At 44.0% G+C, this 13,356-nt stretch overlaps 1 protein-coding gene across 1 annotated transcript in view; it reads left to right on the top strand.

Moving 5' to 3' along the window:
* The first annotated feature begins 2,467 nt into the window (after positions 1-2,467).
* Positions 2,468-13,356, top strand: part of TAFA4 (TAFA chemokine like family member 4) — a 106,342-nt gene continuing 95,453 nt past the window's right edge. The window contains 1 exon segment of the mRNA XM_075073149.1: positions 2,468-2,553. The gene's annotated coding sequence lies outside the window, so the exon portion shown is untranslated.

Raw genomic sequence — 13,356 nt, forward strand, 5'->3', positions numbered from 1 at the left:
TGCTCCAATTTAAGTGACCATTAAAACTACTGTTGATTCCCCTTCCTTCCTAGGAGTAGGATTGGGCCATAAGAAAGAGCAGAGGCATGGGATCTGTTGGTGGAACTGGATTTTGTGGGCCCCCCTCTCTCATTCTCAACAAAATTACCTAAATGGGTTGCAGTTACCACTGTAAATTTAACAATACAACAGATTGCGCTAGAGAAGGTACAGTGATTTTTAAGGTCTTGCATACAGTAATGCTGGAAAAGTTAGGCAAAAGTAAATTTGAAGGACGATACCTGGTTGAAATCCACAATACGAATAACCTTTTCAGCTTTGCTCAGAACACCTGTGGTGGTCCATTCCGTTTATCCATTTTCTCTTTGCATTACATGTTGATGATAGCTGGTATTGCAATAGTACTTAAGGCCCCAGCCACAATCAGGGTGTCATTGTAATATGCAAAATACACTCACACAGTAAGAGACAAATCCTCCCTAAAGACTCTGGAGTCTAAATAGACAAGGCAGTCAAAGGGGGAGAGAGGAAAGTGAGCAGTGGATTTGCCCAACATCACCCAGTAGGTCAGTGACTCCTGCATGCAGCCACTAGAAAACTGCCAGTAAAACATTTTTCACTAAATGTCGTTGAATTTTAATTCCTAAATTTGACAGTCCATTTTCTTAGGGATGCAGCATATTACTGACCAGACCTGTGACCAGAGGAAGGTTGGCAGGTCAAGCCTCTGGCGTGCTATCACGCCTGCCAAGTTGCCAGTGTTTTCAAAAGAAGATGCTGATCGGATTTGCAGACCAACCCTTTGCTTGGGAATTGGCTTTGTCCTCTTCCCCCAGCTAGGGCACGCCCAGGTCTCTGATCCTAGCAGTGGCTCTGCTAGACAGCTAAAAGCCTGGGCTGAGTGGGAGAGCAGCGTGCGCCATGCAACTGGGGAAAACATCAAGATCTTGCACTGCAAACAACTTCTGTTTCCTCCCTTGCAGGGCTCTGGGGATGCAGTAGGCATAGAATTCCCAGAAACAAAAGGCATCTCCACTTTTACTATGCACTGTCATGTGATGGTAGGGACAAGAGGAATTGGGAACCTTATGGAGCAGAAAGAGGGGGAAAGAAAGAGAATGGGGTGCTGTGGGAAGATGCTAAAGGAAGAACAACAAGTGCTGTGCTTCCTCTCTCCTTCTGAAGAGGTAGCAGGCAGAGGGACCCAAATTCTGTTTAAAGGAAGGGTTAGTGTATTTGGGAAGGTTGCTTGGAGCCTTTGTGGGGTCAGTTGAGCTGCATCCATCTTCCAGGATGATAATCTGAGCTCTGAGTCTTCAGAGTTCCCACATCCCTGGCTGATCTGGGAATTGTTTGCCAGACGGAGATGTCTGTGCTGAAGGGCATCCCTCTTTATGTTGCAGGGACCGCATAATGGAGAATGGGGTGGCCTGTCAAAATGTGGACATGGTCCTACTGTGGGGTGAGGGAAACAATATCTATCTATGCCTGTGTCTGTAATTTGTATCTGTATCACTCCATGCATTTGAAGAAGTGGGTTTTTTAACCCAGGAAAGCTTATGCCCAAATAAACCTGGTGGTCTTTAAGGTGCCATCAGACGCCTCCTTTTTTTTGTGGCTACAGACTAGCACAGCTGCCCATCTGATACTTACTGGGTAAGGAACAGTAACTGGAAGGCAGATACATAAACAAGGGGATGGGAGAGGGGAGAAGATGATGTCTGAGGTCTGCTCCCCGCCAACGTGGATTCCTGGGTCTCTGTCCGCGTAGGAGATGAATGAATTTGCAATCGCTCCCAGGCAGTTCCTTAGCCCCCGCGGCTTCAGCTTTTCGCGCAGACGGCCCTGGCCCAAGGCTAGCAGCATCCGCAGCCTTGGTTACCCCAATCCCGCCCCGTATTTGCAGGGGATGGGGGACAGCGGGCGCGGGTAGGTCTCAGGACTCAGCTCACTATGAAATCTCCCTCCTCCAGCCCCGTTATGAAGGCTCGGAAACCTTCCCCTTCTGGGTCTGGGGTGGCGATCGCGGGGTTCCAGCGGGGCCGCCCGGAAAGCACGGGGAGGGGCGGGGAGACCTGGGGGCCGGCTGCCCCCCCCCACCCCTCGCAGCCAGCACGGGGGAGGGAGCGGGGCTGGCCAATCAGGGCCCGCTGCCATGGGCAGGGGGGTGGCTTTCTGGGCCACTCTAGTTTCAAACCAGAGCTGCAGCCTCCCCGGCTGAGTCTCCCCTCGCCGCACCGGGGCTCGCCCCGGGGTTGGACACAGCTGGCCGCGGGGGGGCGCGACCCGCCCCACCGACCCGGCCGCTTCGGAACTTCCTTCTTCCCCCCCTGGCTGGCTCCGGCCGGCGGCTCTGCCTGGGCCATGGGCGATGAGCCTGGGTGAGTGGCCGCCGGGACCCGCCGGCTGCAGCTGCGCCCCGGAGCCGGGCGCGGGGGCTCGGCGTCTCGGCCACATGGCGAGCGCCCGGCTGCCCCTGGCACACGGCTGACGGCGGGTCTGGAGAGGGCTGGCTCCGTCCGTCCGTCGCTGGAGCAGACAGAGCGGCTCCAGGTGAGCCCCGGGCCCGGGCTGGGTCTCCCAACTTTCGGGGAAGAGGGAGCGAGCGGCTCGCCAGCCCCGGGTCCCCCCTTTAGTTCCTTGCGGGGGCCCGGGACCCCGAAGTCCGGGGAAGGGGCTTGTTCCGAAAGGACCCGGGAGCGCTTGTCCCCCGGTATCCCGCGGCGGCGGGGCTGGTCGGTGCCGGCTCCCCGCTTCTCAGGGGACTCCGGGGTGCGTGGGTGAGCGGCTCCGGGCAGGCGGAGAGCCCCAGTGCGGGTCACCCCGTCACCCTCCCTCCGGGGAGAGCCCGGGCGAGCTGGGGTGAGTTCGAGCCCAGAGCCCGGGCCAGTGGCTGCCGGGCGAGCTGGGGGCGGCGATGGCTAGTGCTGTGCCCGGGGGCGGTCTGGCGAAGAGGCTGCTCACGGCGGGAGGGGGGCTCTGTCCCAGGACTCCCCAGTGGCTGGCAGCTGCTGCGGTTAGCTGGGCAGCAGCGGCGGCCGGGGGGAGCTGCCCGAGGGCAGCTGGTGCCGAACGGATCGGGGGTTGCTGGGGGTAGGGCAGAGATGTGCCTGGTCTGTGGGGTGCAGGAGGAGGGTCCCCGCCCTCCTCCTGCCTATTGACCCCCTGCAGCCGGGCCCGCCGAGGAAGCGCTCCTGAGGTCCCGGTTTAATCACGGCGGGTGGCTTATCAATAAAGCGTGACATTTCTCGGGGAGACAAGTGTTTCGACGCCCGGGTCCTGGGACAGCCGCGATCCACCCTTCTCCTGGCCCGGAGCGCAGCGCTGGTTAGCCGGGCTCTCCTCGCTCGTCTGCTCCGCCTCTTTTCTTCCCCCGAGCGCTCCAGATGCAAAGCAGGGAAGCCCTGGAAGGGGCTGAACAAAGTTTCGATCCCGTCAGCCCCCCGAGTTCACTGTGGTTACAGTTTCTCTTGCGGTTCCGGAGTCCTCTTCCCCCGAATCCGGCTGCGCGGGTGAACAGGGCCGGCTAGTGTCGGTAGCTTTGCGTTTTCTTGGGATCGCTTGTGTCTGAAGGGCTACAGAGCCGAGCCTTCCAGCAAATAAGCTTCCGTCGCTTCTAAGCACGGCTGGGTTTGTTTAGCCGGAGTTACTGCTCTGATTCTGGGAGACTCACCGGGCACCACACTGAACTGTTCTCTCGCCTGTCCTGGACTGGTCCGCTGTCCGCTGCGCCCCGTTTTGTCCGGCTGTGTGCGGACACGCAGCAGTGTGCTGAAAATACTCAAAATAAGAAGGTTCATAGGAATCGTTTTATATCGCCAATTTAAATTAGAGTTTGACTCTTTCCCACTGATTCCTCAGCGGTAGGGAATAAATAACTCCTGACAGCACACTCCTCGTATGCCGCTGAGAATCCTCCAAGGTGTGTGCTTAATCACAGCATTACAACCTGAGCACAGATGCGTTGCGGAATTGCTTTGACATGTATGCTTTTCTGACACCGTGTTTCATAGCATGCACTCAGTGCATATTTGCATGGTCTGTAATTATAATTGCTATGTATATTTAAAGGGAGCAATAGGAATTTGCACTTTGTTAATAACACTTTTACACTAAATGATTAGCGAAGTGCAACATTTATTCTTCAGACAGGTAATGGTACGGTTTAATCCATGAAGTGACTTATATTCATGAATGCAGTTATCCGAGTCATGGATAAATAATGACTTGTCTGTTCCCAGAGTTACCAGCTGGGTATGGGGAACCTGCCTTTCATATGTGCCTCAGTTCACCAAGCAGGACCTCCATTGGTAGACCTAGCATTTTACAATGCTGTTTTTAAAGTACATTTGCCTTCAGATTTGACTTGCCTTGCCACCCCCCTAAGAAAGTACCAGCATGTCAATTTACGTTACTAAGAGTGTATCAATATTTCATGTAAATAACGTACTTTCATGGCTCTTCTACCTGTGAAAATGCCACGGTTACATTTTTGTTCCTGAGAACTGGATTTGACTTCGTTTTGCCAAACATTATGGTTCCCGAAATAGTTTTTATTTCCTGGACCAATTGTTGTCTCACGACTGGCAACCTCTTAACATTTTCAAATGGGACCTTTTGAACACACACACTTTATTTTAGCTAGAGATATTACAATCCCCATTCCTCTCAATGAAACAGGCATTCTTTGCTGACCCCATTCCACTGCGAAAATAAAAACTGAAGATAACCATTTTAAAGCACCCGATCTCTTTCACTCCCTTTCAACAAGTAGCTTTAGTCTCTCTTCCAGTGATTTACTGTAGCACTTACGCTGATGATACTTGCTATGTAGATGATTGGGGTAATGTGCATAATGTTAAAACTGCAGTCACTGGGGTATGACATCACCAACAGCCAATCAGGTGACTGCTTTGGACACACATTGACCTAAACTGTAATCTAAAACTGATTTAGTGATTCTGCCTTGCTTCTGATGATTAGGGCAAGTGTTGATAGAATGGACCAATTCTTAACAAGTTTGGATTGCCTTCCCCCTGCCCCAAAAGAAGTTGAATTTTTCAAAGATTTCAAAGAATTTTTTAAGAGATCGGTTAAATGTTGATACCTTAGCTTTCAATAAACCAGACTCTAGTACAGTGTGCTACTGCCTGATTATTTAAAAAAAACAACCCAGCCTGATGTGTTCTCAATCCAGACCATGAGTTGTCATCTGAACAATCATGTTTCTATACATCATATATCTGCAGGCACCAAATACCATTAGTGCTTTGGATGTGATCCTACTGCAACCTTTACATGAGTAGCCAGGAAGGGTGGCAGACCTGGCCCCTATGTTTTTACTACCTTGTTACATCCCAATAAAAAACAACAACACACAATAACTTTCCATAGCTTTTGCAGTATTGGGCCGATATTACTGAATCTGACCCAACTTTTGCAATGCACATAATATCTATGTGCAGTCTGTTCTCTTCCACTTCATGACACACAATTAAACATTATTGTTACATTATCATTTTGGGTCTGATCCAATGAAAAGATTTTGATTGACTTCAGCGGAAGCTGAATCAAACCCACTTGTGGATATACCAAATATGGTCTACTTGTAACTGGTATACATTCTTCCACTATTTTTTCACATTACCTAGAATTTACACTTTTGAGCCTATTTAAAATATTTTGTGCACCAAGTTCAGTCACTGGAGTGTTTCATTTGTATTGTTTCTTTGCAATTATTAAATAATATATACAAATTGCAGTGATAATATATGTAGGAAGCATTAAATTTCAGTGAACTGCATGAAGTATTCCCACACTGCCTGTGATGTTCCCCAGGAGTGTGTGTTGTTCTCATGCCTTGGCTACCGGTAAGACGTGACAGAATACATTATTACAAATTAGAAGGTAGTAAACAACTCATTATTTGATTAGAGGAATATTAAAATTGGAAGAACGTTACAGTCTTTTGATATCCTGTGGCACGTTTTTTACTAGCTAGGAAGTGACATGGGTTACTGCAGAGAGGGGAAGTCTCTAGAGAATTGTAATGATTTTCATCTGTGTGAAATGCAATTTTTGTAATGGATTTTTAGTTGACACTATTGCAGAGTTTTTGCTTTCCCATTTTAAATTTAATACAATTTGTTATTTTGAGTGAATTTAGTGCTTGTGAAGGGTGTTGGGTGGACAGCCTTGAAGGCTGAAATCCCCTAATTAGAAACAAGATCAGCTTCAGCAGTGCTAAAGCAAGCATTATAATGGGCTTCAGTCCTTTCTGAGGGGTCCTCTGCCTTCTAGAAATGAGATAGTAGCTCTGTCCCTAGCCCCATTCAATCTTTGGCCTCTGTTTAGGCTTCCCACCAGTGGTCACTGTGGTTTATGTGATGTGCAGAACTGCCTGCTGAGGGCATGATCCAAAACTCGTTGAAAAGACTCCATCGATATCAATGAGCTGTGGAAGAAGCCCTAAGAACGTCATTTCAGTTCACATACATCACCAAACAGGTAATGCAGGGGTTCTCAAACTGGGGGTCAGGACCCCTCAGGGGGTCACAAAGTTACTACACGGGGGGTCGTGAGCTGTCCCCCTCCACCCCAAACCCTGCTTTGCCTCCAGCATTTATAATGGTGTTAAATATATAAAAAAGTGTTTTGAATGAATAAGAGGAGTTCGCACTCGGAGGCTTGCTGTGTGAAAGGGGTCACCGGTACAAATGTCTGAGAACCCCTGGGGTATTACATGGGAGTGATTTCCCACAGCTGCATACATGGGTTGGATTTGAACTGGTGATCAGTAGTAGTGAAAGTGTGTATGCTGTCTTCCTTGATTCTCCCCTGCCAATCGTTTTTATTTAGCTATGGCCAACTCTTGCAGTCCTCACTCTGTCAGAACTCCCATTTTGCCACAGTAAAGACTGAAGCTCTCAGGATGGTTGTGCCTGAGTAAGAAGAACTGGAGCTGTCCGACACTGCTTCTGATCTAAAAATGTGTATGTGAGGTAAACAATAACGAGGGTTTGGCTGACGGTAGTTAATGACAGTAAACAATTTTCAGGTTCTCCTTGAAGAAAGGTCCCTATAAAATCTTGAAAGTGCTCCACACTTGGGACTCCCTTTGACATTAATGAGTGTTCTTCCTGCTGTAAAGCCATTGCAGGATCAAGTACTTCATTTACAACTATGTTTAATTTTATTTTATTTTACCATAAGGGGAGTGTATAGTTAATAACACCTGGATGCTGCAAAGCAGACATTTCATCCTTCTCCTGCAGCGTACGTGTGTATGCCTAAGCCAGTGTATTAAAGAAATTTCCAGGAGCAAGGAATGCTAGAATCTCCACAGCATATGTTCATAGAGCCAGCTAACATCCCTGCATTGGCTGGATGGTGCTTTCAGCTGTAATGCACGTTGAGCGCTTGCAAACCAGGGGAATTTACTTTGGGGTTGTGCCACTGTAAGCAGAGTGTCTGTGCTGCTCTAAAGAATCCCAGGAAAGCCAATAGGAACCAGCAGGTTAGTGCAGATTTCCACAAGCCACATCACTGAAACAGAACACTTTTGAAGTGATTGCTTTGTAACTCCTTTATGCCATGGCCCTGATTCCTATCTTGCTAGGACTTACTCTATTGGAGTCAATGGAATTATGCCAGTGGACAGCCCAAATAAAGGAAAGTAGAACCAAATTTCATGGTGGTGCTACTAATTTTTGTAAAATGTAATGGTAGTTGAAACGCAGCGGAAGGGAGAGCTTTGACAATAGAACCTTCATAGTCAGGTCTGTCTTGTACAATATTCTCCTCAACAAAGTGCCCACACAAAGAACGTCTCTTTTTCTTGTTTGAAATGACAGCTCCTGTGTTCTGGGAGACTAGGAGCAACAGTATTTACAAACCATGCTTTGCATGCAGTACTGCAGGTAACAGAGTTTGCTTAATGTACTTTGTTTATTTAAAAAAACAAAAAACGGTTTGGGCTTTGCTGCCTTTGTTTTGAACTGCTGCCTGCAGTACATGTTTAATTATGTTGTTAAAGTCCTGCTGATAAGAGGTGTGTGTTTTCAGTTGGGCTAAGCCTGGCCATTCTAATTGTGGGAACAACTTATACCTGCTAAAGGTAGATTGGGACACCGACAATTTGGTTCTAAAATGGCAATAAGCAATTTTTCCCGCGCTGTATCAAGAAGAAAAAAACCCCAATTCTGGTTGTCAGAGCAAGCCCTAGGCTTGCATAAAGCAACTAACAGAAGATCTTTTAACAATTTTTAAATGAATTGCAAACCTCTGGCTCTTGTTTGTACAGTCCAGGATATCAGAATCTATGCTTGCATTTTACAAACTATGCATCACATTCTCCTTGGACACAGATTTCAAGGGTTATTAATTATTTAAGTCTGTGGAGAATTTGGCCCTTTGTTCAGTAGCTTTAGTAAGAGTGAGGGCCAAATCCAGACCTCGAAGCAGACGGAATGGCACTGAATGCTTAGTAATTCTTTGCAAAATTAAGTTTTGGTTTTTGTATTGAGATGCCTTTCAGTGGCAAACATTGCAATGCACAGAAAATTGTGATAGCTTGAAAATATGATACAGCAATTAAATAGCAGGATTCTGTTCTTCCATGGATGTGCAAGAGACATGGATGTATTAGGAATTGAAACCTTAGCATAAGTTACTGGTGAGTGAATGGAATCCCGTATTGTTTTGCTGTATTGTCCAGCTGAACATTGTTGAGGTTGTTGTATTTTAGGATCAGGGTATGTATGACTGGTTGGGTCTAGTTACCTTAGGATGTCTGTGGTGTTCCCATTAGTCAATGAAAAGTTTGTGTGTTCCTGGTAGTTTGATCAGTGAATAGAAGTACATTGCCGATGTATTTATGTAGTGAAGTTCAGAAGTTTTCGTTACTAAGGATGGATTTATCTTGTTACAGTAGTGAATTTAGGATGCAAAGCTGTGATATTTTCCTGTTTCTAGAATGTTATATTGCACTGAGATGAAATAAAGGTGATAAAATAAATGTTTCCTTTTTAATTTAAATCACTATAACATGCTAACAACATTGGAGACACAAAGTTTCCAACTTCAGAAAAAAGCATCATTTATTATTTTTCCTGGTAAAATTCATTCAACCTGCTGAGACTAACAATAACCCTTGAGGATCCAAGCCATGACATAGTGGATCCATCCTAGTAAAATTAGTTTTTGGGTCTCCCTAATCCCTCCTGCTTCCAAAAAAATAGAAGATCCTAGGGCACATTTAGTGGGTACCCCACAAATCCTTTCCATTCACCCCCCTCTCCTGCTCCCAGCCATTGGGAATGATGAGTTCTGAAAAAAAATCTTTGTGGACCTGGCTACTTTCCCCCCAGACACTCAGGCTGGTGGAGGAAATTGATTGAGCTGTTCCCCCAGGTTCCTACAATTGCTGCTCCAGTGGACTGTCTCTAGTTGAGCGCAGGGGTTCTGAAGTTCCTTCTGCTCTCTGCTAATCAACAGAAAAAGTGGGATGGTTGGCTTTGCTGGTCTCCATGTGCAGCTAACTGCATACCTTGTGCCTGTTGCTGGAGGCTCCACTAGCTGCTTGTTAGAGGAGCTGTGGTTTAACAACAGACAAACAGTTGCTGTTTCTGGATTTGACGTGGTCCATAGAACTGCTTAGGAGGTCTTTGTGGCTGGCAGGGCCTCCCTATGAATCTGAGCTCTGTGGCCACAGTCACCCCGCCTCTTTTCATAGGTGTGATGGGAGGAGGAGAGTGACTAGGCTGCATGGTGGGATAGATGAGGTTTAACTCAGAGTTGTTGTTGCTGGGCCTGACTCTTTTGCCTTTAGTCCTGTGGCATAGTGCCTTACTCCCAGGTGTAGTTGCACTGATTTCAGTGGAACTGCTCATGGAGAAAGGAGCCATGCAGCATGAACACAGGTGTAGAGGAGCCATGAGGATTATCTGCTGCACTTGCGTTAACAGAATATGGGCTGTTTGATATGTTAATTTTTGTACCAAATATTGTCTGCTTGATTCCTGTGAAGCACCTAGAGTCTAAGATTGATGCAATACAATTTAAACAAAATATAGGTACAAGCCCATTTGTATATAAAAGTACTTGGGCAATTGAATCTGAAAATGGTTTCATAACTTGTTGGAATATTGAAGAATTGCTGTAAGGGGGTTCAACATATGGATTCACTTCCATTATTTCAGTTCATTAAGCAGCATTTCTGAAACTTCAGGTGAACATGCATTATTCTGAGGAATGGGATGGGAGAGCATTTGAAACTTGCATGGCTGAAGCTGAAATTTATTTCCAGTGGGTTACTGGGAAAATTATTTACCAATTGCAGGGTTTGCTTGATTCTGGGCAAAAAGGGAAAGAAATGGGAAAAACTGAGTTTTAATCTAACAGTGGCTTTTAATCTGGTGCTGGATGATTTATTAGTTTTAAATGTTTTAGCATAAATGAGTAGGTATTAACATAATCCAAATATCTTCCCACAAACACATATCTTTAAAAATCTGCAGTGAGTCTACTATTTAGGAGAGTCTTATTTGAGAAGGAATCTCCTCCAATTTCTAGATCTACCTGACACAGATGAATGCAGGGAGGGATGGTTTATTTTATGGAAGGATTAATGGAATGCTGCATCAGAGGAATGGATCCCATATGAATGGCATTCAGCATATCCTTGTAAATTAAAAGCACTTCTACCAAAAAATCTACTTTCGTCTCCCTGTGCATGTCATTAATAGTTCAGGACGTTCATTTATTTAGATTTAACAATAAAAAGACCATAGAGAAGCTTTGAGCACCCCAAAATAATTAAGCTCACCATAACAATGATAACTACCCAGCAACGTTAAATGCTAACATAGACATAGGTTAACTCAGCCTGCCTGCAGCATTAAATAATTCAATGGAGATAATTTACCTCAGCCAGCCAATAAATAAACTAACTCCCTGCCTCCCACCAACCTGGAAAAATCCCCAGAAGATCCCTTTATGTCCATCCTGTGCAGAAGCACACCTGTTCTATTGCCTCCCCCAACCAAAACCCTGACAAATAACATCAAAGTTATTACTCAAAATGTGAGAGCTTATTGCAAATGTAGGACAAATATTCCTTCCAATGACTTGTTACGTGAGTTTCAATTCTTAACAATTTTGCATGGACTCCAAGCCAACCAATAATGCATCCAGAAGTGCCCCAGTTACTACATATGATACTCGAAATGGGGCTCAAAAGCTGATTTAATTTGCATTATTCCATTTCCCCCATGCAGTATAGAGAAAAACAAACCAATTAAAAGGGCAATACAATTGTTTAGGATTTAAATAGTTAAATTAAGGTATAATCCTGCATCCCCTAGGTACAGTATCCAGTACTCTCACAGACTGTAGCAGCAGTTAAGTATGCATAAGGACAAAAAAAATTTTGACCCTGCTTCTGTCTACAGAACCCTGCAACCAGAATTGGATCCTGCAATGAGACTTACTCGCATGAGTAAAGGTGAAATGATCAGGCCCATAATTGCTTCATTTTAAGAAGTTATATCTAAATTTGAGTATTTCTCAGATAATGTTAATATACTTCAGAAACTGCAGATCACATTTGTTCTCTAGTCACAATCTATTCTCCAGTTTTCTGTTTGTTGTTTTGTTGGGAGGATTAAGGGGACCAGCATTTAACTAGTCTCTTTGCAAAAGGCCACGAAAGCCAGAGGAAAATCAATGTTTTTAGCACTGGTAGGCTTTTTCAGTGTGGAAGCTGAACATATTTCTCATTGAATTGGACTTTTAGCAATGAATAAGCTATTAATGTTAAATCTTGTTTAGGACTGCAGCAAATGATGGCAGCTATATGTAATAATTTTGTAGCTATTTGTATTTAGAATATATATAATATTTAATTTGCTGCAAAACTGATTCTTACCAATTTGGTTCTCCTCTTTGCTAAAAACACCGTACTAAATAAACCAATATGTAATGTTGGTGTAAGTACATTTTTATATACAAAGAACATGTTCTGTTACAGTTATGTACTGCAGTCTTTTATTTAAAATCTTTTTTTCTTTTGCTACACAAAGGGTTAAAGCAAAAGATGTAATAAAAGTTATACTTTGAATACTTTACTAAAATTGCTGTTTGGTTATGAACAATAAGGTTTAAGAATAACATTATAAAATGGGTTTTTGAATGGATCTTTCTGTATTTCTAATTGGAGTGCTATCAGTAAAACTGCACCATCCATGTAATACATATGCAATTTGTTTTTAAATGTCAAACCAATTTTTGCTGCTACTTTTTTTTTAAAAAAGCACAAGAAAATAATTCTGTTCAAGTTCCCCTTAAATATGACCAAAATGATAATAACATTATTAAGGAGAAGGGCCAGACTAGCTGGAGGATATACATTAGTCACATTAGTTTCACAAATAGATGTTTGTTTAGATATTGATAGTAAGGACACGTTCTAGTCATTTTATAGAATTAACAATTGATCAGCTTTTTAGGTCCGAGTCCTTCATTACAGCATGTTTATTCATTATTGTCATTACGAAGTGGAAGTAGCTGAGATCATGATGATTAGCAGTGCAAAATCTAAAAGCATTGAAATCTGTTTTAATATAAACTTTTGCACAGATACACTCTTTTGAGTAACGTAGTGATTCCTGCATTTCACAAATAAACCTGACTTAACTTAAAAACAGCTTTGTCAATTTGCAGTTCCTTTACATTTTTCAGAAACTCAGGCCTACGTGTTTTCACAGTATTAATGAATCAGGCTGGCAACAGTGTAATATGTGTCGTGTAAAACATTCTTTTCAAATTATATTAGGTTATGTCTTGCTCTGTGTAGATGTACATAGATATACAGTTACAACTGATACACTTAAATATGCTGACATAGGCGAATGCAGAGATGGCATTCCTGCAAATATATTCATGATTGTTTGCTTGTTACTAAATGTATCATTTCTACTAAATCAGCAGTGACTTAAGCTTGGGCAAACTTCAGAACAAAAATACCCAAAGAGGCTTCTCCTGGTATATTTGACTAATATATTGAAGAAGATAAATAGTTATTTTTAAAATGTATTACACAGTAGAACTGAACTCAAAGGGAAACCATTTTACAAATCTGAAAGTTAAGGTCACCCTGAGAAGAAAAGGACACTTACAGTGACTAGAAAAACTCAGCTTCCTGAAGAAATTGAGATTCAAAGTTTACTCTTTTCACAGTTTCTTTTACAAAGCTTTGGGATCCCAAGTGTAAAAGCAGAGTCTGTTTTGATGTGCAAATATTTCAAACTATATAGTACATGGAAAATAAGATTCTAACTTCCAGCCAATACTATAGAT

Source organism: Chelonoidis abingdonii, chromosome 17 (assembly GCF_003597395.2).
Source record: "Chelonoidis abingdonii isolate Lonesome George chromosome 17, CheloAbing_2.0, whole genome shotgun sequence".
NCBI lineage: Eukaryota > Metazoa > Chordata > Testudines > Testudinidae > Chelonoidis > Chelonoidis abingdonii.